Source organism: Panicum virgatum, chromosome 7N (genome assembly GCF_016808335.1).
Source record: "Panicum virgatum strain AP13 chromosome 7N, P.virgatum_v5, whole genome shotgun sequence".
NCBI lineage: Eukaryota > Viridiplantae > Streptophyta > Magnoliopsida > Poales > Poaceae > Panicum > Panicum virgatum.
This window is the reverse complement of record NC_053151.1, coordinates 3,532,559-3,553,944: the sequence shown is the minus strand read 5'-3', so window position 1 is coordinate 3,553,944 and position 21,386 is coordinate 3,532,559. Positions and strand designations below refer to the sequence as shown.

Sequence of the window (21,386 nt, the reverse complement as noted above, 5' to 3'; positions counted from 1 at the left end):
TAATTAATTCAAAGAACAGGCAGATTTTGCCCTCTAAATCAATTCCATCTTCCATATCAAAATCTTCTCCAACAATGCTCCCTGTACCATATCTTTTCGTACCTGTCGACGGGTGTGACATGGTGGTATGCAAGTACCCAAGAAAGTAAGAGTAGAATACTGAAGAGCGTAGGGACCAGTGCTCGCTAACAAGCAGAATGGTAGCGACTCAAGCACAAAGCACACGGAGGTTTAGAGAGGTTTAGACCACCAGAGTGTAGCACTAGGGCTGAAAACGGTCGGAAACAATCGGATTTGTCTCCTTAGCACTAGAATTCGTTCAGATGGAAAGGGTGTTTAATTTGTAAACACAAATCTATCTACAATTCTAAGCTGTAGCCTTAGCCGCTGCTACGCGGTGCCTATCATTGTTATGAGAAATATAATTTCCACCTCTCCACCCAACAACAGAGTTTCTCCACGTCAAGCCTGGAAAAGGTGCTGCTTTTGTCAGGACAAAAATGCGCAATTATGTCACTGGCAATACAGTTGAGAAAACCTTTCGAGCTGGAAGTACGGTAATCTGGCCTCTATAACTCACATCTTCCTAATCTTGCCACAGTTTAGCAGTTCTTCTGTTTTCCCCTCAGTTCTCTGTGTTGGTAGTACATCTTTTGTTTTTCCTTGGAGAAAAAAAAACTTCTGCTACATGCTTTAGCTTAGTTAACAGAACTCTTGCATTTTCTTATTTTCTGTAATTTCTGGAATTATACATGTTGTATCTTTGTCCTACCGCAGATTTCTTTTGCTTCACCAATCCATGTTTTATGCTCATTGTTTCTTCCTCAAAGCTCTTCAGTCATGCAACAACTAGTAGTCACTTCTTCATGAAAACTTACAGCTACAAGAACCATCCCTTTCAAAGGAAACCAAGCAATTTACATACAAGGATGGCTCCCAGTTCGTGTTCAAAGGAAACCAAACAATTTACATACAAGGATGGCATCCCATTAACCAGAATCATATTGTTACTGTATTTCGTAGGAGGAACAAAGCCTGCAACCCTGGAAACTGGAGCTGTTGTCACGGTGCCCTCTTTTGTGAACGTAGGCGATGATATCCTAGTTGATTCAAGAACCGGAAAGTATATGAACAGAGCATAGAGGGTTAAAGAGGATTTTGGATTTGAAGAGAGTACTAGTTTTTTGTTCGGCCATTTGTCCCATTCACATGTACGAATGCTCTGCATCTTTTGTCCCTGGGAAATTTACATTTCGGGTGCATGTGGATCCTGCTGCAAAACATTATGTTCAAACCTTTCAGCTCATAATCTCACATCTCAAACTCCTCTGATTGCAACTGATTAACTGTGACCCAAGAACATGAGTACAGACTACAGAGCACCTTTGTGGCTATGCCTACCAATGATTTTTGTTATATTTCATGATAAAAGATGCATCCTGACCAACAAGAAGTCAACAACTCCACTTCCGTATCCACTAAAATTGTGTCGTCACTGAGGCAACAACCTTTAGATCGAGAATTTCAGTATCAGGAACTGATATCCAATTGAGCGGCGTAGCGTACAACTGAATAAGCAATTAGCACCAGCTCTGTCAATCTCATATTTCAATTCACCTGTTCCAAAATCAGTGCTGATAAATACACAACATCAGTATGTGATCCGAGAACGCTTTAGAATTCAATTAACCAGTTGAAGCTAACTATGTGATCCCAGAACGCTTTGGAATTTAGTTAACCAGTCGAAGCTAACTTTCTCAGTTACTGATTCGGCTCAAACATATGTTTTACATGGAAGCAAAGCGTCTTTCTGTTAGACACTATCACACAGATAAGAGTCTAGTCCCCTCCCCTTACAAATACACGCAATTTCTCATTCACTGGATGCCAGGCGGAGTTTTCTGTTTGTTGGCACTCGTATCCCTCTACCACTGACCACAAACATGACTAAACACCAGTCATTCACGTCTACCATCTCCTTTATTGGTACTGAAACAGGAGATGGCAATTATTACTAAACAAAATAATAAAACACGTCTGCAACCTAAGCTCAATTTACAGGAGGATATCGCTTTGCGTGTGAGACATAAAGATCGTTATGGTTATGCCCATGTAGCTTGAGTGGATATAAGCTGGATCATTTCTCGGTTTCCTCTCATAGTCTTCATCCTCGTCACATCTCAATATGATGAGAATGCCTCTGAACATCTCCTTGGTTGTCCAGGGGCATGTATTGAGCCACTTTATTTGTGCTGTTGATCATGATGCCTTGTGTAGTTAAATTTTTTATTTAACTACTCTATAAACGATTGCCCATGTTTGTTTATAATGTTGTTCTTGCATTACATATAGATACGACTACTTTGTCAGACGGGACGTACGAGTTGATTCCGGAGTCTGACGGAGGTGATCTCGAAACTCAAGTGAACACTGCGGAACTAACTGAAGCCCCGAACCAAAGTTCGGAAGAGCCTAGCGCTGAAATAGTTAGCAACTACCGAGAAGGCAAGCCCCGGACATAACCTATATTTCAAATTATTATCATTTACTGTTATTACTTACTTGTGCATTTACAGTTCTTAGGATTTGAATTGAAACCCTAGATGCATGATCCTAGGAACCTATGTACTGAACACTAGACCTGAGTTCGACTATCTGCTAAGCTTATAGGAACGGTAAAAGTCGAGTGATTGCCTGTCACTCGCGAGCTTTATAGGAATTGCTTGTTTACTTTCTGTTATCAATATAAGGACGACGGACGGGGTTGTGTTCGATATCATGTCCTATGTGAGACCCCGTCTGTGTTGATGAACTTGCTAAGGTCGCGGTGTGTGGTAGTGCTGGTTAAGTTTTTGAAAGTACTAGTCACATGCCGTAAATATGGTACGCGGCAAGCCTAGTAGCCGATTGGACCGGGGAGTGGATATACCTCCCACTCTCTCAGTAGGGATAGGTTTTATTATATGTTGCGCAACACTACGACTTCTAGGGACAAGGTTCGGCCTTGGAGCCCTGTAGTCGGGGAGAGTGGCACTATCCACAAGCCGGAAAGAAAGGTTAACGGTTGTTTGGGAATGACCCGACGGTATTCCAGACGTGTGTGCTAGGTTACCCTTGCAAGGTTGAATTTCGATTCAGAATCGTCCGCCTCTCACGATGAAATGAGACTGCTTGATCTCTTTGCCACACAGAGTAATAAGAGCAACAATATTCTTATTAATCTTGATGTTTGCTTAGAAGTTCCACCATGTTTGGTTAGTAGATGCATACATAGAATGGTTAATCAACTAGAATCTTGAAGCTAAAACTTGAAAGTAAGGACCTACTCTTTATTGCTTTTCAGCAAAGGAAAAACCAGAGCCTTACAAAGCCTTGCATAGTCTAGCTAAGGTGGGCTACTTATACCCGTTGTCGGTTAAGTCTTGCTGAGTATTAGAATACTCAGCCTTGCTGTTGAAACCCTTTTTCAGGTATGAGTTTTGAGGATCAGATCGCTAGCTTAACCTATCCTTGCTCGTTGCCTCCTGGCTAGTCCGTAGAATGGGATACGTCTTCGGCCGGCAATGACTATGACGAGTGATACCATGCCTGGGCTAGCCTGGTATCCTTCTTGCGACGTGTTGTAGCCGTCGTGTTTTATCTTCCGCTGTTTTAAACTCTGATTCTACACTTATGTTTTGTATAACTGTTTTACTTAAGTTGGTTTTGTAATAATCTTTTGAACTGGTTTGTAATCTTTAATATGCCTGTGTTGTAAAATTGTGGTTGTAATATCTCTGGACTCGCCTTCGTGCGGGGTATGCTTGTTCGATCCGAGAATCGGTGGTTGTATCGGGACGTTACCCGACAGACCAAAAAAAATTGTTCCGTTTGAAGTACGTTTAAGCTAATGTTGCCTTTATGGTGATGGTTTACGCACTTGAGCCGGGATAATTTAGGCGGTTCTGCCACAGCTGGCATCAGAGCTACAAGCATATACCAGTGGTGTTGGAACCTTAAAAATCGCTTTCCATATAAAATTGGAACCATAAAGAATTTCGGAAAACTACGTTGGATTCATTAAGAGTTGTGTTTAGAACGTAAAGTCCTAGGGAATTTATGGAAATTTCTAGGTGGTTTTTTTTGTATGGTTTATGTTATCTGACTTCCAGCACTTTATATTTTGTCAAACCATACTCACAAGCAACTCTTAATTCTTGTAACGACGCACCTACGTGAGGTAAGATGGTAAGGATCCTCAGTCAGCTGAGGGAGTCTGACCTTCCCGTCGGTGATGCGAGCCGAACGCTGCCCTCAAGCAGTGGCTTACTTGAGGTGCTTCCAATATACCGACTATTAGTTGACTATATTGGGAGTAAAGTGTACTCAGTCAGCTGAGGGAGTCTGACCTTCCCGTCGGCGATGCGAACCGAACGCTGCGCTCAAGCAGTGACTTACTTGAGCTGCTGCCAATATACCGATCTCGGTCGACTATATTGGGAGTAAAGGAACTCGTGAATACGCCACTAAGTAGCGTATGTTAACGTTGGCCATACGGCGGAAATTGTATGGCTGCCGCTTCTATAGTGAGCGGTAATGTTTGGGAACGCTTTCATGAGTGCTGGCATGAAAGGTTCATTGGATATATATATATATATATATGTTTTGTCAATCTTCTGCAGGTACGCTAACCGCGATTCGATAAGCTAAGAACGGTTAGAATGTATCGACTAGCTATATAGGGAGAGCCGTATTTATGTATGCCACCGTGCTAACCACGTAAGCCCAACGATAGTTGGCAATTGTTTATCTTGTGAGGAACGAACAGGACGTGCATGCATATCTAGTTGATGTTTGATTTGTTCCTAGTACTTGAAGTTGCTACATGAGCTTGTTAAGGAATTTCTAGTATGAATCCTTATAAGATAAGTGTTAGTGTGCTTAAAACATGAGTGAGTGAAACTCTGATGTTAGTAGCATATTAGTAAAATGCTTAGGTTTCCTTAGATGAAAAATATGGTTTCGAGTCATGCCTTCCTCCTAAGCCCCATCTTGTTGTTATAAGGATCTTTTCATTCCTTAGAATCTCAAATGATGAACCAGTACCGATTGTGGTTTATTATTCCTTGAGTTTGGAATCATATCATCTTGTGAATTAGAATCACATTTGTTTTACCGCAGTCTTCTTAAAGCTTTATTTGAGAAGTCTTGAGATAATTGTATTACTCACATTTGAATCCTTTTTGATTCAGATGGCGACTTGTTCCCAGATCTTTTGGGATGAGGAGGGAAATGCTCATACCGATTGTCTGTACTGGGAGGGTTTTCCGAGGATTCTTTGGGATTCACTTCGTATCTTCCACTACCCAGATCCACCCCAGTACACGGGACGCCAGTTTTCGGAGGATGGAATTAAGAAGAACAGAGTTAAGATGATCATTCCTCAGCACCCCACCTTGGAGTGGCCACCGATTGAGATTGAGGTGATTGGGTATCGTCTTGTGGATGCGTTTGAGAAAGCAGCTCCCAACGCTATCACCACTTTTTGTGAGCACCATCCCGAGGAGGTAGCAGCATATCCTATTGGTTTGTTTCCAGCAGTCAGTGCTGGCAATGCAGAGTGGCTGTTCAGGGTCACACACTTTGGGCACTTGATTGGTGATGTAGTGGATGAGACTATCGAGGCAGTAGTCAGATATATGAATGCCCAGTCTCACTACCAGATACTTCAGCAGCGACACATGGACCAGGTGATAGACTTGGCCCAGAGTTTTCAGCGAGGCCTTCGTCTGAAGGATATTCAGATTGGGGGACTTCAGGATGCCGTTGCTGGGAGGGACACTGCTATTGCACAGTTTGTGCATCAGGCTATGGAGTATGGTGCTGAGATAGAGCAGCGCAACACAGTTATCGGTTTTCTTCAGGCGCAGGTGAATGAGCTGCAAGCAGATTGGGCTGATGCTTTAGCACATGTTGGTATGCTCCAGGAGCAACTAGATGCCCCAGCTGAGCCTGCAGCAGCAGAGGAGGACCCAGAGGAGATTGAGGGAGTATCTGACTTAGATTCAGAGCACGCACTTGCTGAGCCTAACCCTCAGCCGGACGACTCTTCTTCCGGCAGTGCCTCTTCTGTGGGCAACCTCGACGACTTCTAGGCGTCTTAGACTTGTCCTAGATAGTTGTGTTCTCTTGTTGTATCATATGTATATAGGGAAGATGTTGTTGTAAAATAGCCTTAGGGAGGAGTACCACTTGATGTATTATATGTGGTAAGGTTAAGCGATGTTAGGTTGTAAGAACAAGGCTGCTTTGGATGTAATATAAGTAGCGACTACCAGTTTGGAAATCATAATCTTTCTACTTAGCAAATCTCTTTATTTGCGCATCTTCACGCCGTTTGATGAATACAAGAGGTTGCAAATTTTTGTGGCATATGTGCTCATCAAATGTTAGCATGTTGAATCTGTGAGACTAAATTTTAGTCCAACCCCTTCTATGATCTCTGTTGTTTAGCAACATAGTACATAGCGATGAAGAGCGAATTGATAGATTATTTTCTTTACTCTTTGCTCTCAGCATTGAGTCTCTATACGATGAAGCATGAAGCTATCTAGCCGCTGACCAGTTTTGAATTTTTGTGGGTTGCACATTTATGTGTTGTGCACATTGTGCTACACCGCATCTAGTTACATTTTTGCTGATTTTGTTTTATCCAAATGTATGATCATTATACGTACCATTGATTTTGGAAGTGAGAAATATGTATCTAATGGATGTCTTCCATGATTACAGATGGTTGGTCATACACGCGGAACTCCTGATGGCTTTGGTTGTGAAAATGGCAGTGGATCTCAGCAACCACCGCCACCCCCGTCGAATCTGGCCGAGTTAATGGCCATGCAAACAGAGCTGCTTCGCCAGCTAGTCCATGGGCAACAAAATCAGCCACGCCAACAGTATGGAGGAAGGGAGGCACAACCAGCGGGTTACCAGGAATTCTTTGGTACCCAACCTCCACTTTTCAGCAAAGCTGATGACCCATTGGATGCCGATGCTTGGCTTCGTACAATCAATTCCAAGTTTGCTTTGTTAGCGGTTCCATGTATTGATGCAAACAAGGCCCCCTTTGCCGCCCAACAGCTTCGCGGTCCTGCACGTATATGGTGGGATAATTATTGTGAAATGCAGCCTGCTGAGCATATCATATCTTGGGAGTAATTCAGAACTGCATTCAGATCACATCATATTCCGGATGGACTAATGGAAAGAAAGTTGAATGAATTCTTGGCTCTAGATCAGGGAACCCGCACTGTTCTTCAATATGCACAGACCTTCAATCATCTGTGCCAATATGCGGGTCATCATGCTGATACTGATGCCAAGAAACGTGATCGTTTCCGTCGTGGCCTCAATACTAAGCTCAAAGAACGTTTAAACTTGGTTCAGCCCAATACCTATAATGAGCTGGTTAATATGGCCATTACACAGGAAGATTGTATTGCTGCACATCGTGCTGAGAAAAAGAGGAAGGCACCAACGGGACCCTCGAGTGCCCAGCCACCGAGGTATCGCCTGGTGCAAAATACTCCACCAAGGCCTCCACAAAGAAATGCCCCAGTGGGTAGGTTTGTCTTTAGGCCGCCTCAGCAACAAGGAGGATTCAGACCTCCAGTGCCTCAGCAACAGCAACAGCAGCAGTTTAGCCCAAGGCCGAATGCCCCACAGTTCAATAGTGGGAATAGTAATAATCGATGTTTCAACTGCGGCAGTGCTTCTCATTTTGCCAAGAATTGTCCACAACCCAGAAGAAACAATCCAGGGCAAAACTCTAATCAGAACAACAACAACAACAAGGGCAAGGGCAAGAGGCAAATGGTGCAAGTCCGGCAAGGGCGAGTTAATTTCACTACTCTTGCAGACCTTCCAGCAGGAGCACCAGTAATGACGGGTACTTTCTCTATCCACAATAAATCCACAGTCATATTATTTGATTCTGGTGCAACGCATAGTTTTATAAGTGCCAAATTTGGAGCAAGATTAGGATTGGATTTTTGTCATACTAAGGGATCTTTTATGATAACAACCCCTGGTGGGAAGATAGCTTCCAATCAAATCACTAGATGTGTGCCAATTAAGCTGGGTAGCAAATTGATAAAGACAGACTTGATCTTGCTGAATTTAGAAGGCATGGATGTTATTCTAGGTGTGAATTGGATGACTACACATAAAGTACTACTAGATATCTCTTCCCGAGCTATCGAGATAGATTCACCACATCAAGGAGCCACCATACTCTATCTACCACAACGAGAGTACATTAACTCTTGTGCTTATGCCGCAAAAGAAATTAAACTTGAAGATATCCCTATTGTGTGGGAGTATGCGGATGTATTTCCAGATGATTTACCTGGAATACCTCCTGATAGGGACATCGAGTTTGTTATCGAACTTCAACCCGGTACCGCCCCTATTTCTAAGAGGTCGTACCGAATGCCTCCAAATGAATTAGCAGAATTGAAAGTCCAACTCCAAGATCTTCTTGACAAAGGTTTTATACGTCCAAGTTCTTCACCCTGGGGATGTCCAGCCCTGTTTGTGAAGAAGAAAGACAATAGTTTGAGGCTATGTGTTGATTATCGACCACTCAATGCGGTCACTATTAAAAACAAGTATCCTCTTCCCCGCATTGATATTCTGTTTGATCAGTTAGCTGGAGCTAAGGTTTTCTCTAAGATTGATCTTCGTTCTGGCTACCATCAAATAAAGATCAAGCCTTGTGATATTCCAAAGACTGCTTTCTCTACCAGATATGGACTATATGAATATTTGGTTATGTCTTTTGGCCTTACCAACGCCCCAGCATATTTTATGTACTTGATGAATTCAGTCTTCATGCCGGAGCTGGATAAATTCGTCGTGGTTTTCATTGACGATATCTTGATCTACTCCAAGAATGAAGAAGATCATGCTGAACATTTGCGTATCGTTCTCCAACGATTACGAGATCATCATCTTTATGCCAAATTCTCCAAGTGTGAATTTTGGTTGGACAGTGTGAAATTCTTAGGTCACACTATCTCCAGGGATGGTATATCTGTTGATCCAACTAAAGTACAAGAAGTGATGGATTGGGAATCTCCTATTTCAGTTCATCAAATTCGCAGTTTTCTTGGTTTAGCTGGATATTATCGTCGATTCATTACTGATTTCTCCAGAATAGCCAAGCCTATGACGGAGTTATTGAAGAAGGGAGTGAAGTTTGTTTGGAATGATAAGTGTGAAGAAGCTTTCCAAACTCTCAAAGCAAGATTAACTACCGCTCCAGTATTGTCTACACCGAACAGTACTAAACCTTTTGATGTCTATTGTGATGCGTCGGGTACGGGACTTGGTTGTGTGCTTATGCAGGACAACCGGGTTATCTCTTATGCATCAAGAGCTCTCCGGGATCATGAGAAGAATTATCCAACCCATGATCTGGAATTAGCAGCTGTCATTCACGCTCTTAAGATGTGGAGACATCATCTTATGGGAACTCACTGTAATGTTTACACTGACCATAAGAGCCTCAAATATATCTTCACTCAAGCTGATCTCAACATGAGACAGAGACGCTGGCTAGAGTTGATAAAGGATTATGATCTAGAAGTGCACTATCATCCAGGAAAGGCTAATGTGGTTGCGGATGCACTCAGCCGCAAGTCACAATGCCATTGTCTATCTGTAAAACCATTCAATGAAACTCTATGCCAGGAAATGATGAAGTTAAACCTAGAAATGGTACCTCAAGGAAGTTTGAACCATATATCCCTTGAGCCTACACTTCATGATAGCATCATCATGGGACAGTTACATGATGAGGGTATCAAGGTCATCAAGGAAAAGTTATCACAGGGAGAAGCAAAGTATAAATGTTTCCGAGTGGATCATAGAGGAGTTCTATGGTTTGAATCCCGACTGGTGGTACCTAAGGATCATCAGCTTAGAAAGCAAATCCTTGATGAAGCACATCTTTCGAAATTTTCGATTCATCCTGGTGGTACCAAGATGTACCAAGATCTCAAACAAAATTTCTGGTGGACTCGAATGAAAAGAGAGATCGCCAGATATGTTTCTGAGTGTGATGTCTGTCAAAGAGTTAAAGCTAGTCACTTGAAAGTAGCTGGTACTCTCCAACCTTTATCTATTCCATCATGGAAATGGGAGGACATCAGTATGGATTTTATCGTTGGTTTACCCACTACTCCTCATAAGCATGATTCTGTTTGGGTAATCGTTGATAGACTCACCAAGACCGCTCATTTTATTCCAGTACACACCACTTATTCTGCCAAGAAGTACGCAGAGATTTATCTCGATCAGATTGTTCGTTTACACGGCATTCCAAAGACGATTATTTCTGATCGTGGGCCTCAGTTTATAGCACGTTTCTGGGAGCAAATGCAGGAATCCCTTGGAACAAAATTGATTCGTAGTTCAGCTTATCATCCACAAACAGATGGGCAAACTGAACGAATCAATCAAATCCTTGAAGACATGTTGAGGGCATGTGTTATTCAATATGGCAAGAATTGGGTTAAGTGCCTAGCACTGGCAGAGTTTTCTTACAATAACAGTTATCAATCCAGCTTGCAAATGGCACCATTTGAAGCATTATATGGTCGAAGGTGTCGAACTCCTTTGAATTGATCCCAAGCTGGAGAACGCAAAATTTTTGGGCCAGATTTAGTCTCTGAGGCAGAGGAGCAAGTCAGAATTATTCAGGTTAATCTTAAAGCAGCTCAATCAAGACAGAAAAGTTATGCAGACAAAAGAAGAGATCCTTTGCAATTCGAGGTAGGAGACTTTGTATATTTGCGAGTATCTCCTACTAAAGGTGTTCAACGCTTTGGCTTAAAAGGGAAATTAGCACCCCGATATATCGGACCATTTGAAATTATCGAAACTTGTGGACCCATTGCCTACCGACTTCGTCTTTCATCTCAGTTGGCCGCCGTTCATGATGTCTTCCATGTATCACAACTTCGGAAGTGCACCAGGGTACCTACTGAAATCCTTGAACCACAGGATATCGAGATTGAATCCGATCTATCTTATATGGAGTATCCAATCAAGATTCTTGACACAAAAGAAAGAAGTACTAGAAGGGAGAAAGTTAAAATGTACAAAATCCAGTGGAATCAGCATACTGTAGAAGAAGCTACTTGGGAAACTGAAAATTTTCTCCAAAGAAACTTTCCCGACTTTCTTAGAACCAATCCAGGTACCAAATCGTTGCACCCTTTTCTTTCTGTAATCTCGGGACGAGATTCCTTTTAGGGGGGAAGGCTGTAACACCCCGGGTGTTTACACAGTATTTTAATTAGGTGCCTGCACAGTAATTGTGTAGGTTTGCTATACATTATGTGCTCGATTTAAGTGAAAAGGATCTTTTTGTAATTATGCAAGGTTATATGTGTAATTATGATTTTATGTAAGGTCCTTTATAAAGTTATTTGTGTTTATAGCTTTTATGGAGGGTGTTTGTGCAAAATTTCAGTGCATTTATTGCATGGCATCAAATTTTGCTTGAAGGTCTACATTTGAAGTGAAATTGCTTTGAAAAAGACAAATTTCCTGGAATTCAAAATCCCTTCAATGATTTTAATTTTAGCTCTTGAATCTTTGGTCAAATAAATTTTTGCACAACATCAAAGTTGTAGATCTTGAAAAGTTGAACAACTTTCATGTTGGGCACTTTTTCATTTGAGCTTTAGTTCAAAAGTTATTGCTTGTTTACAGAAAGGTCCCTGGAACTTTTAGAAATTGCAAAATCACCCTTATGACCATCTCCCCCTCCCTGCTCTGCTTCTCGCTGCCGGCCACCGACAGCGCCGCCCGCCGACGCCTTCCCGGCTTTCCCGGCCATTATTTCGCCGTGCGCTGGCTCCCACGCGTCGCCGGCGAGCTCCTCCCCCTCCTGTTGCCTCGCGCTGGAGCCCCCACCCCTCGCCACGCACCCTCGCCGCGCCCAGAACCTCCCCGGCGGCCGCCACCGCGACGCCGCCGTGGAGAGCCCAAACCAGAGGCCCAGCTCTCGATCTTTCGCGCGCCTGAGCACTACAAGAACCCCAGGATTCGATTTCACTCGCTCCTTTGCTCTCTCCTCGCTCCCACGCTGCAGAACACCGCCGCCACCCCGCTTGAACCCCGGCGAGCTCCACCCCACCGCGGAGCCGCCAGCCCAGACCCGCTCCACCCCTACATCCCCCACCGTTAGCACCGCCTCGACCTCGCGCAGCTCCTAGACCTTTTCCCCTCACCCGAACACCACCGGAGCCACCCCGCCGCCGTGCTCCGAGCCCGCAAGCCGCCGCTCGCCGTCGACACCCCCTCTCCGACCGCCCTAGCCTCGATTCCAAGCACCCAGAGGTGCGCCTTGAACCCGTGAGGCTCACGCACCCCTCCACCCTCGCCGCCGGTGAGCCCCTCGCCGGGAAACCGCCGGTCAAACCTCGCTTCCCCCTCTGACCCGACCCGAGGACCTCGGTTTTGAATTTGAGAAAGCTCAGGGGGTTGTCTGCGATGTCAGTGACTCAGAGGAATAGTGCTCTAAGGACTTGTTTGAAATAGTTTGCTGTGATCTTTGAAATTCAATATCAATTTGTAGAAAATTCGTAAAATAGCAAATCTTGATGTTTTGGAATCCTCTTGAAGAGCTCTATGCAGTAGAACCATAATATGTTAGGCTTTAGTTGCAAACTTTTGCTGTATAAATGGTTTTGTGTTATTAGGTTTATAAATACTTGTTCTTTAATCTTTTTCTTATCTGATGCTTAAAAGCTTGTATTGCTCTGAAATTTTTGTGGTAGTTGAATCATGTTACACTAGCTTTGCTATAAAAATTTCATGATCAGTTCTCTTGTGTAGCTATTTATTTGTTTTAATCTTTGTTTAATAGACTTTATTCATGGTAAATAGTTTCTGTTCTTAATAAATCGTGAAAATATTCCTGAGTGTTCTTCTGGAGTACATTAGCTTGTTTAGGAAGTTTGAGCATCAGTTAATGGCTAGAATAGGAGCTAAAATTGAATCTTTATAAACTGAAGTCTGTTTTGTTTATTTTCTCAGAATTATTTCGGTGTAGATAAAATCATGAAAAATTCACAGTGGATAGATCATACCTGTGTAGATCTCCTGTTAAATTTTGAGCTTCGGTTTTGATCTATTTTGATCTGTATAATTCAAGCTTGTGCTAGGTGTTGCCTGCATAAATGATTTATTGTGATTAAATGGTTACATGTCTTCATATGATTTTTGCAGGGTAGCTTAGTATGTTCATGTTCTGTTTAGTGTAATTTTGTTATAATTTATTTCTATTTGTACTCTGAGTTGTTGATTTATTTGTAAACCGTGACTTAATTGTATAGGAAATCACCCCCACTTGTTTATGAAGTTAGTCAACTTTATTTGTGCTGTTGATCATGATGCCTTGTGTAGTTAAATTTTTTATTTAACTACTCTATAAACGATTGCCCATGTTTGTTTATAATGTTGTTCTTGCATTACATATAGATACGACTACTTTGTCAGACGGGACGTACGAGTTGATTCCGGAGTCTGACGGAGGTGATCTCGAAACTCAAGTGAACACTGCGGAACTAACTGAAGCCCCGAACCAAAGTTCGGAAGAGCCTAGCGCTGAAATAGTTAGCAACTACCGAGAAGGCAAGCCCCGGACATAACCTATATTTCAAATTATTATCATTTACTGTTATTACTTACTTGTGCATTTACAGTTCTTAGGATTTGAATTGAAACCCTAGATGCATGATCCTAGGAACCTATGTACTGAACACTAGACCTGAGTTCGACTATCTGCTAAGCTTATAGGAACGGTAAAAGTCGAGTGATTGCCTGTCACTCGCGAGCTTTATAGGAATTGCTTGTTTACTTTCTGTTATCAATATAAGGACGACGGACGGGGTTGTGTTCGATATCATGTCCTATGTGAGACCCCGTCTGTGTTGATGAACTTGCTAAGGTCGCGGTGTGTGGTAGTGCTGGTTAAGTTTTTGAAAGTACTAGTCACATGCCGTAAATATGGTACGCGGCAAGCCTAGTAGCCGATTGGACCGGGGAGTGGATATACCTCCCACTCTCTCAGTAGGGATAGGTTTTATTATATGTTGCGCAACACTACGACTTCTAGGGACAAGGTTCGGCCTTGGAGCCCTGTAGTCGGGGAGAGTGGCACTATCCACAAGCCGGAAAGAAAGGTTAACGGTTGTTTGGGAATGACCCGACGGTATTCCAGACGTGTGTGCTAGGTTACCCTTGCAAGGTTGAATTTCGATTCAGAATCGTCCGCCTCTCACGATGAAATGAGACTGCTTGATCTCTTTGCCACACAGAGTAATAAGAGCAACAATATTCTTATTAATCTTGATGTTTGCTTAGAAGTTCCACCATGTTTGGTTAGTAGATGCATACATAGAATGGTTAATCAACTAGAATCTTGAAGCTAAAACTTGAAAGTAAGGACCTACTCTTTATTGCTTTTCAGCAAAGGAAAAACCAGAGCCTTACAAAGCCTTGCATAGTCTAGCTAAGGTGGGCTACTTATACCCGTTGTCGGTTAAGTCTTGCTGAGTATTAGAATACTCAGCCTTGCTGTTGAAACCCTTTTTCAGGTATGAGTTTTGAGGATCAGATCGCTAGCTTAACCTATCCTTGCTCGTTGCCTCCTGGCTAGTCCGTAGAATGGGATACGTCTTCGGCCGGCAATGACTATGACGAGTGATACCATGCCTGGGCTAGCCTGGTATCCTTCTTGCGACGTGTTGTAGCCGTCGTGTTTTATCTTCCGCTGTTTTAAACTCTGATTCTACACTTATGTTTTGTATAACTGTTTTACTTAAGTTGGTTTTGTAATAATCTTTTGAACTGGTTTGTAATCTTTAATATGCCTGTGTTGTAAAATTGTGGTTGTAATATCTCTGGACTCGCCTTCGTGCGGGGTATGCTTGTTCGATCCGAGAATCGGTGGTTGTATCGGGACGTTACCCGACAGACCAAAAAAAATTGTTCCGTTTGAAGTACGTTTAAGCTAATGTTGCCTTTATGGTGATGGTTTACGCACTTGAGCCGGGATAATTTAGGCGGTTCTGCCACAATGATGGCATGGATCTCTAAGTCCATATACCTCTGTTAGTTACAGGCAATGCAAAAACAGAATCAGATCCTAGAGTCAACAAAAGATAATGAACATAGAAATATCAACAGTTGAAATCCGCTCATGTCTTACACGGATCCTGTACTTGTACACTGCATATCTTGCAACTCCTGCCGCCACTACGCCAAAGAAGATAACCCACAAGAAGCCCCAGCCTGTTTCTGTTGCTCCATTTTTACCTGAGTATAGCAATTGCTGAATCAGTATCACTTAGTGTCAAGTTCATGTCTAGATTCAGCATTTGGTGCTACTTTGAGCTTCCAAACTATCAGTAATCGGAGTAAATATAAAAAATTATGATTCATGTGCCTCAAATAGGTGAATTAGCTAGCAACTTCTGCTAATTTATGGCCTTAAGTCTCACTAGTAAACTAATTCAACATAAATACGAGTCAGTAATAAAATGGAAGTGTAGATGTATGGGGGCCTACTTATGCATGTATCATGCTCCATGTAAAGCAATCCTCCACTGCAGCCGCACTCATAGCTTCCCCATGTGTTCTTGCATTTGCATTCTTTGCACTAACATGCAGTCCTTTCCTTGCATTCATCAATGTCTGTCGCAAAATTTTTCACATCAGCATCAAATGAAAAGTGGGAACAGTTCAACAGCAAAACCAATTCTAAATTTGTCCATTACAGCAGAAGCTGAGAAGGACATGCAAACATTTCTAAAAGGACCAGAGGAAATGAACCTTACCTTCACATTTGTCCCTTGAACCCATCTGGGCATTTACAGCCATCATCCTGCAGAATACATACACCACAACTAAAATTTAAGAGTCTGCAAGCATTTTTTTTAATCAGAAACATAACAGGACCCTACTGATAATATGGCAGTTTTAAGGACAGTAGAAAAGTCATTTGACACTTACAGTGCAGGCAGAGTATGTCCGCCCATCCCTGATGTCTTTCCAACACCCTCCATTGTTAATTTCACATCACCCAGAACCGGAAGCTACAATTACAAAAGCACATGTTGCAATTTAGAAAGTTCTAGTGCCAACTATTGATCTTCAGCAATCTTACTATGTTATTGTTAACAAATAAGAAAAAGAAAATGCCAAAAGATGAATCCTAATGCCTTGCCGCATACCTTCACAATGAGTATAGCCATCACCAATGAATTTTACTCCCTTCACAACTGGACACTCACAAACTCTTCCACGGAAAGTATCCTGCATATTCATCGAACAATTATTATATACATATATTAAACACTTAAAACAGAACAAACTGGAAATCCAAATTTTCAAGAGAAACCTAACACTACAGGAGGTACCTTGCATGCAGTGATGTTAGCAGCCTTATCTTGCCAACAGCCACCATTGTTCTCGAGGCACTCATTTGTTTGTATATCTAAGGTTATAAAAAAAATACATAAGAGCATACTACATGCAAGTTACACTTGGTGAAGTGCAAGCATCATAAATGCAGTAAAAATGGAAAAACTAGGGAAATCAATGCACCAACCTTCACTCAAGCAAACAGCTGGCTCAGTAGTTTCCCGAAAACCAGCACAAAGTGCTTTAAGAACTGCTCCTTTGTCAAGCTTCCCTGAGAAACATAGACATCAGGTAAGTTCATCTGGAAATCTCAACACAACAGGGGCAAAGCTAGCCGAGAACGCCGCCTGGGTCAGCTTCATTGCACGCCGGGGTCGGCTTCATTGTGGAACAATGTGAAACAGTGTTTACCACTGATTTTGCAAAAAATCGTCGGGGTCGGCGGACCCTAACGCCTAGCTGCAGCTTCGCCCCTGCACACTTTTTATCATAATTTACAGGATAGAATAGCACATACCTCTGTATTGTCTATTGTTGATTACAAGAGTTGGTAAGATGGTGACATCACCACGAGAGTCCTTGCCAATCTATACAACGTGGTGGATGGTGATGTATTCAGATTAACAATAGGATGAACAGAAAAGATCACGTGTTCACATTGAAGTACTAACCTGTGCATCTTGTTCGGCTTTCAAAAGAGGGTTTTCTTCATCAGCATCTGGATCACCAATACATTTATCTATTGCTTTATGATCAAGGCCTGTGAATTATAAAGAGGTTCAGTACAAATACTGCAGCTTGCCACAGAACATAGCGAAACAGAAGCAAATACAAAACATACCAAATGACTTGATAACTCCATCAGCGCACTCCTTTGTGTACTTCTTTTCCTTCATTGGGCACCGAATCGCAAAATTAGTAACATAGTCCCACCCTAACCAAGGCTTCTTGTGCTCCTTAGCAACCTTAAACACACAAACTTGGCGCAAATTCTGGACCACCACATCTTTCCCATCATATCCTTTGCTAAAATCCTGTTCTGGATCAGGTGCACAGTATCTACCATGATTGATGCACTGGGATTTCCACTGCTTGCTCAGAATGAAGGCCTCTAGGCAATACCAGGTTATATAATGAGGAGTGAACTGTGGGCAGCCTTTCTTCTCAAGTACCTGCGCTACCCCTTTGAAGCACTTGACAAAATCAATCTGGCTGTCGCATTTTGGGCCACATTCATCATTACTGTTGGTCCAAAACTCATACTCAACATGCTCATCAGGATGGGGCAGAGCCTCCCTCCAATCCAAATTCACATTGATCATATCACCATTATCAATTGCCTTCTTGAGCCTATCCCCAAAACTCTTGGTTATTAGTGCTGAAGGGATAGTGATGTTCTCTAAATAATTTGCCCCCCCCACCTTCCTCAGGGGTGTCCATTGTAATTAGAGGTTCATCCTTGTCGTCAGCAACAAGGATTGCTGCTGCTCCTGCATTCTGTGCATTCCACGCCTTCTTTATGAAGTAGCAATATGAGTGCAAGAAAATACATATTATGTAATCCATTATGCATTTAACTAAGCAGATATAGTGCAACATCTTAGAACAGACAAAAAAGAGTGTTATATAAACAGCACATTGGTTGAAAGTAAAATCAATGTAGCATCACGGAAAATTGACAGGACAGTGACATAAATACTGCATAATGCTGGAGTAGTGAACTGTGAATTAAGTTCCCTTGCTATGCATATCAAGTCATGGTTTGGTGGTAGTATACTTTTATACAACTGGGTCAATGAGTATTAAACTTAATCACATCATCATATGACAACATGATCTAATCTTCTAGTACCCACCAAACCAGAGACCACACGACTAAAAAAGAATTGCCCACCTGACGTCAATCTTTCAACATCAGTAGATCCACTCAAACTAGCTGCCATGTCTTGTAAAGAGTACTAGGTAACAGGGACTAACTAAGTAACTATCCAATCCAACGGAATGGGGCAGAAAGTAAAATCGTAAGTCCACACGCAGATGACCTAACAGAGACCAAGTGGTACTACCACAGTGGCAAGGAGAAGAAGCAATCTTGTAATTTTGCTCACCTCCCCTGTCTTGTCTACGAGTAGGAAAGTGGGGAACGCTCCCGGCTTGGCCTTGTAGGAGATGTCGAAATCGTCGAAGCTCTTGCAGGCCTTCTTGTTGGCCTTGGGGTAGGCGACGAAGCCGACCATGGTGCCGCCGTACTGGGTGACGCCGAAGTTGCCAATGGCGCACTCATAGGTGCCCTTGAGGTCATCCGGCGCCGTCACCTTGAGGCTGATCTTCTCCACCAGAACCTCCCGTGGTAGCATCCCAGCAGGAACGCTGCCCACACCAGCAACTGCAGCATCCCGCCGGCAGATCGGAACCCCATGCTCCGATCCACGGCCGCACTTTGCAATTGGGATAAGATCAATCTTTTGCGGCTGTGCGGGCGAAAAAAGCATCGAAAATGGTGGCGTAGAGAGGAAAGATTGGGTTTTTGACGGCCGCGGGAAGGGCGTTGAAGCGAGTTCTACACTACTCGGATGAAGGCAAGGGGTTGGAGTGGGAGAGATTTTTCGTATCAGGGCCTCAGGGGTGTTTTCCTATTGTGGGGAGGAGAAAGAGGGAGAGAGGCTCGCAAGGAGACGGAAGGACGCGGTGTGTAGAAGACTCGTGGCGAACCAGAACCAGAAGAACACGTGACCACCAGACCCAAACCATCAAGTTAACATGTGTTTTTTTCCTCACATTTGCATCTTCAAAGAAAAGAGACAAAAACGTAACATTAGATAATCAAAGCTCAAATGGCATGCGACTGGAAAATTCGAAATTATAACCTTGAATGATACTCTGTAAGCTTGAGATTAGAAACAACGAATTTGTAATTTTTTCCTTTTCACGAGACACAAGAAAGCAAATTGTGCTTTGAGTAAAACAATACTATAGCCTTTGTCTCCGTACCTTTTAATTGCACATATGCTTATGCAAACTCTTAAGAAATAATTGGTGCCACGTGTTATACTTGGGCCGTATTAAAAGCAGTGAGGCCTAGCATGCGCATTTCTTGGGCCCTTCCTTCAATCGAAATAAGCCAATTGACCTGTTTGATCCCAAGTTTACCAGGCCCAAATTATAGGTACAGAACATGTTGGGTCGATGCCTCTTCTGTGTTGGGAAAACTTAAATTGACAGACGTCCTGATTCAATTTCATGCCAATTATCCCTTTTCATGTTTTGTCATGGGAAAAATAATTTGTTCTTTTTGTAGCTGATTCTTAGGTCTGTTTGGTATGGCTCCAGCTCGGCAGTTGCTGCAGGAGCTGCATCAAACGGGGTGCTCCATCCGCAGCTCCGGTAGTACCGTATTGGAAGAGCTGGAGCTCTTTTTAGAGGTACTCCACCAAAACCATAAAACGTGGCTCCAACTGCTCCGGCTCCGCTTGCTGGAGGAGCCTTCCCAAACACCCTATGCTACTTTTCTTTATTTCTTCGGAGAGAGTGAGAGTGAAAATAAATATACAAAATTATCCTTTAATTACATGCTAATTTCTCAGCACATGATGAGAAACCAAAAAGGGAATAGTTGATTCGTACTTTTACATGAATTTTATCTCATGTTGGCACGTGCGTATGTCTTGAAAACTGATAATTTGTTTCTCTGTTGTGCAAGTGTTAGGTGTACTGCACAATGATCGTTTAATATAATACAGAACATGGTGGTAGGGCCTAGCAGGTATATTGGTGTTCTTCGACCTGCATTACTAGCTACCTTGGCCAATATTTGCATTGTATCATAAAAATAACTGAACAATCAACTTTCCACTACCTGGTGTATAAAAAAAACTGCATGACTCAATTTCTCATATGTCATTCCGGAAATGGGTTTAGCTACTTTCGCTCTGTTCGGCCGGCTGCGGCTGGTGGCTAGTGCTGATTTGCTGTAAGAAAAAAGTATTGTTGGCTAGCCGGTAGCTGATGCTGATTTGGTGTGAGAGAAAAATACTGTTGCTAGTTGATAGCACAACAGAGCGTTTGCCATATGAGAAACTAAACAGTGATGATGTAATAATATATTGTCCTTTTTTGTAGTGTGGATGACTACTGGAAGCAACATGGGTTTGGATAGTCCAATGACTGACGCTAGCTAATTGCATTCCATATGCATATTCAGTGTGAAACACTAAAACTAAACTATACGGCTGCATCGTCAGAAATTGAAGGACCCGTGCATCGATATATTTGCCACGCTTCTGTCCACACGCGTCCTAGCTTATTGTGTGGTTAATTTACCGTTAGTCAAAATCTTTAATTGCTTCTTTAATATTAGCAGGTTATACATGAATTCGACATGTATTAATTGTACAAATAAAATTGTTTGGGAATATTTGAATATGTAGGTACAAAATTCCCTAGAAAAAAGTACAATAATCCACAAACATCAGCACGCTAGAATTTGAACTATGCATATTTGGGCACTTCAAATGAAAATTTTATCAGCTAAAAGTTGTAGATTTGGTTTTATACTATTAACTTTCTTTGTCTCGATTTGTTCAGTATGCAGAAATCATGAAAAGTTGAAGTATGTTCTTATACTTGGAAGCATGAGATTTTAAATGCAAATTAAGTGTGATCCTGGAGTATATTTAAGGAAGATTTGGAGTGTTTGAAGTGCTTTGCACTTAATTTTAGGTTTGGCCTGTTTGAACTGGCTCAGCTAGCCTTGAAGAGCTCATTTCTGGCTCAGAACAGCCTGGCTGGCCCACTTTTGATTCGGACACGCAAGTTGCAACATTTCTGCAATTTTGACATCAGGAGTGATGCTTAACTTTGACATCAAATGGTGTTTGTCATGCTTACGCGCGGTCAAAGGTGCAACT

General features: G+C 42.4%; 1 long non-coding RNA gene and 1 pseudogene across 1 annotated transcript; one reads left to right on the top strand and one right to left on the bottom strand.

Moving 5' to 3' along the window:
- The first annotated feature begins 217 nt into the window (after window positions 1-217).
- On the top strand, window positions 218-1,301 carry LOC120682787. The gene is made up of 2 exons (XR_005678608.1): window positions 218-557; window positions 1,024-1,301. It is a non-coding gene; the product is annotated as an uncharacterized LOC120682787 (long non-coding RNA).
- Window positions 1,302-15,208: 13,907 nt separating this feature from the next.
- Window positions 15,209-19,143, bottom strand: LOC120683067 (annotated as a pseudogene).
- Window positions 19,144-21,386: the final 2,243 nt, after the last annotated feature.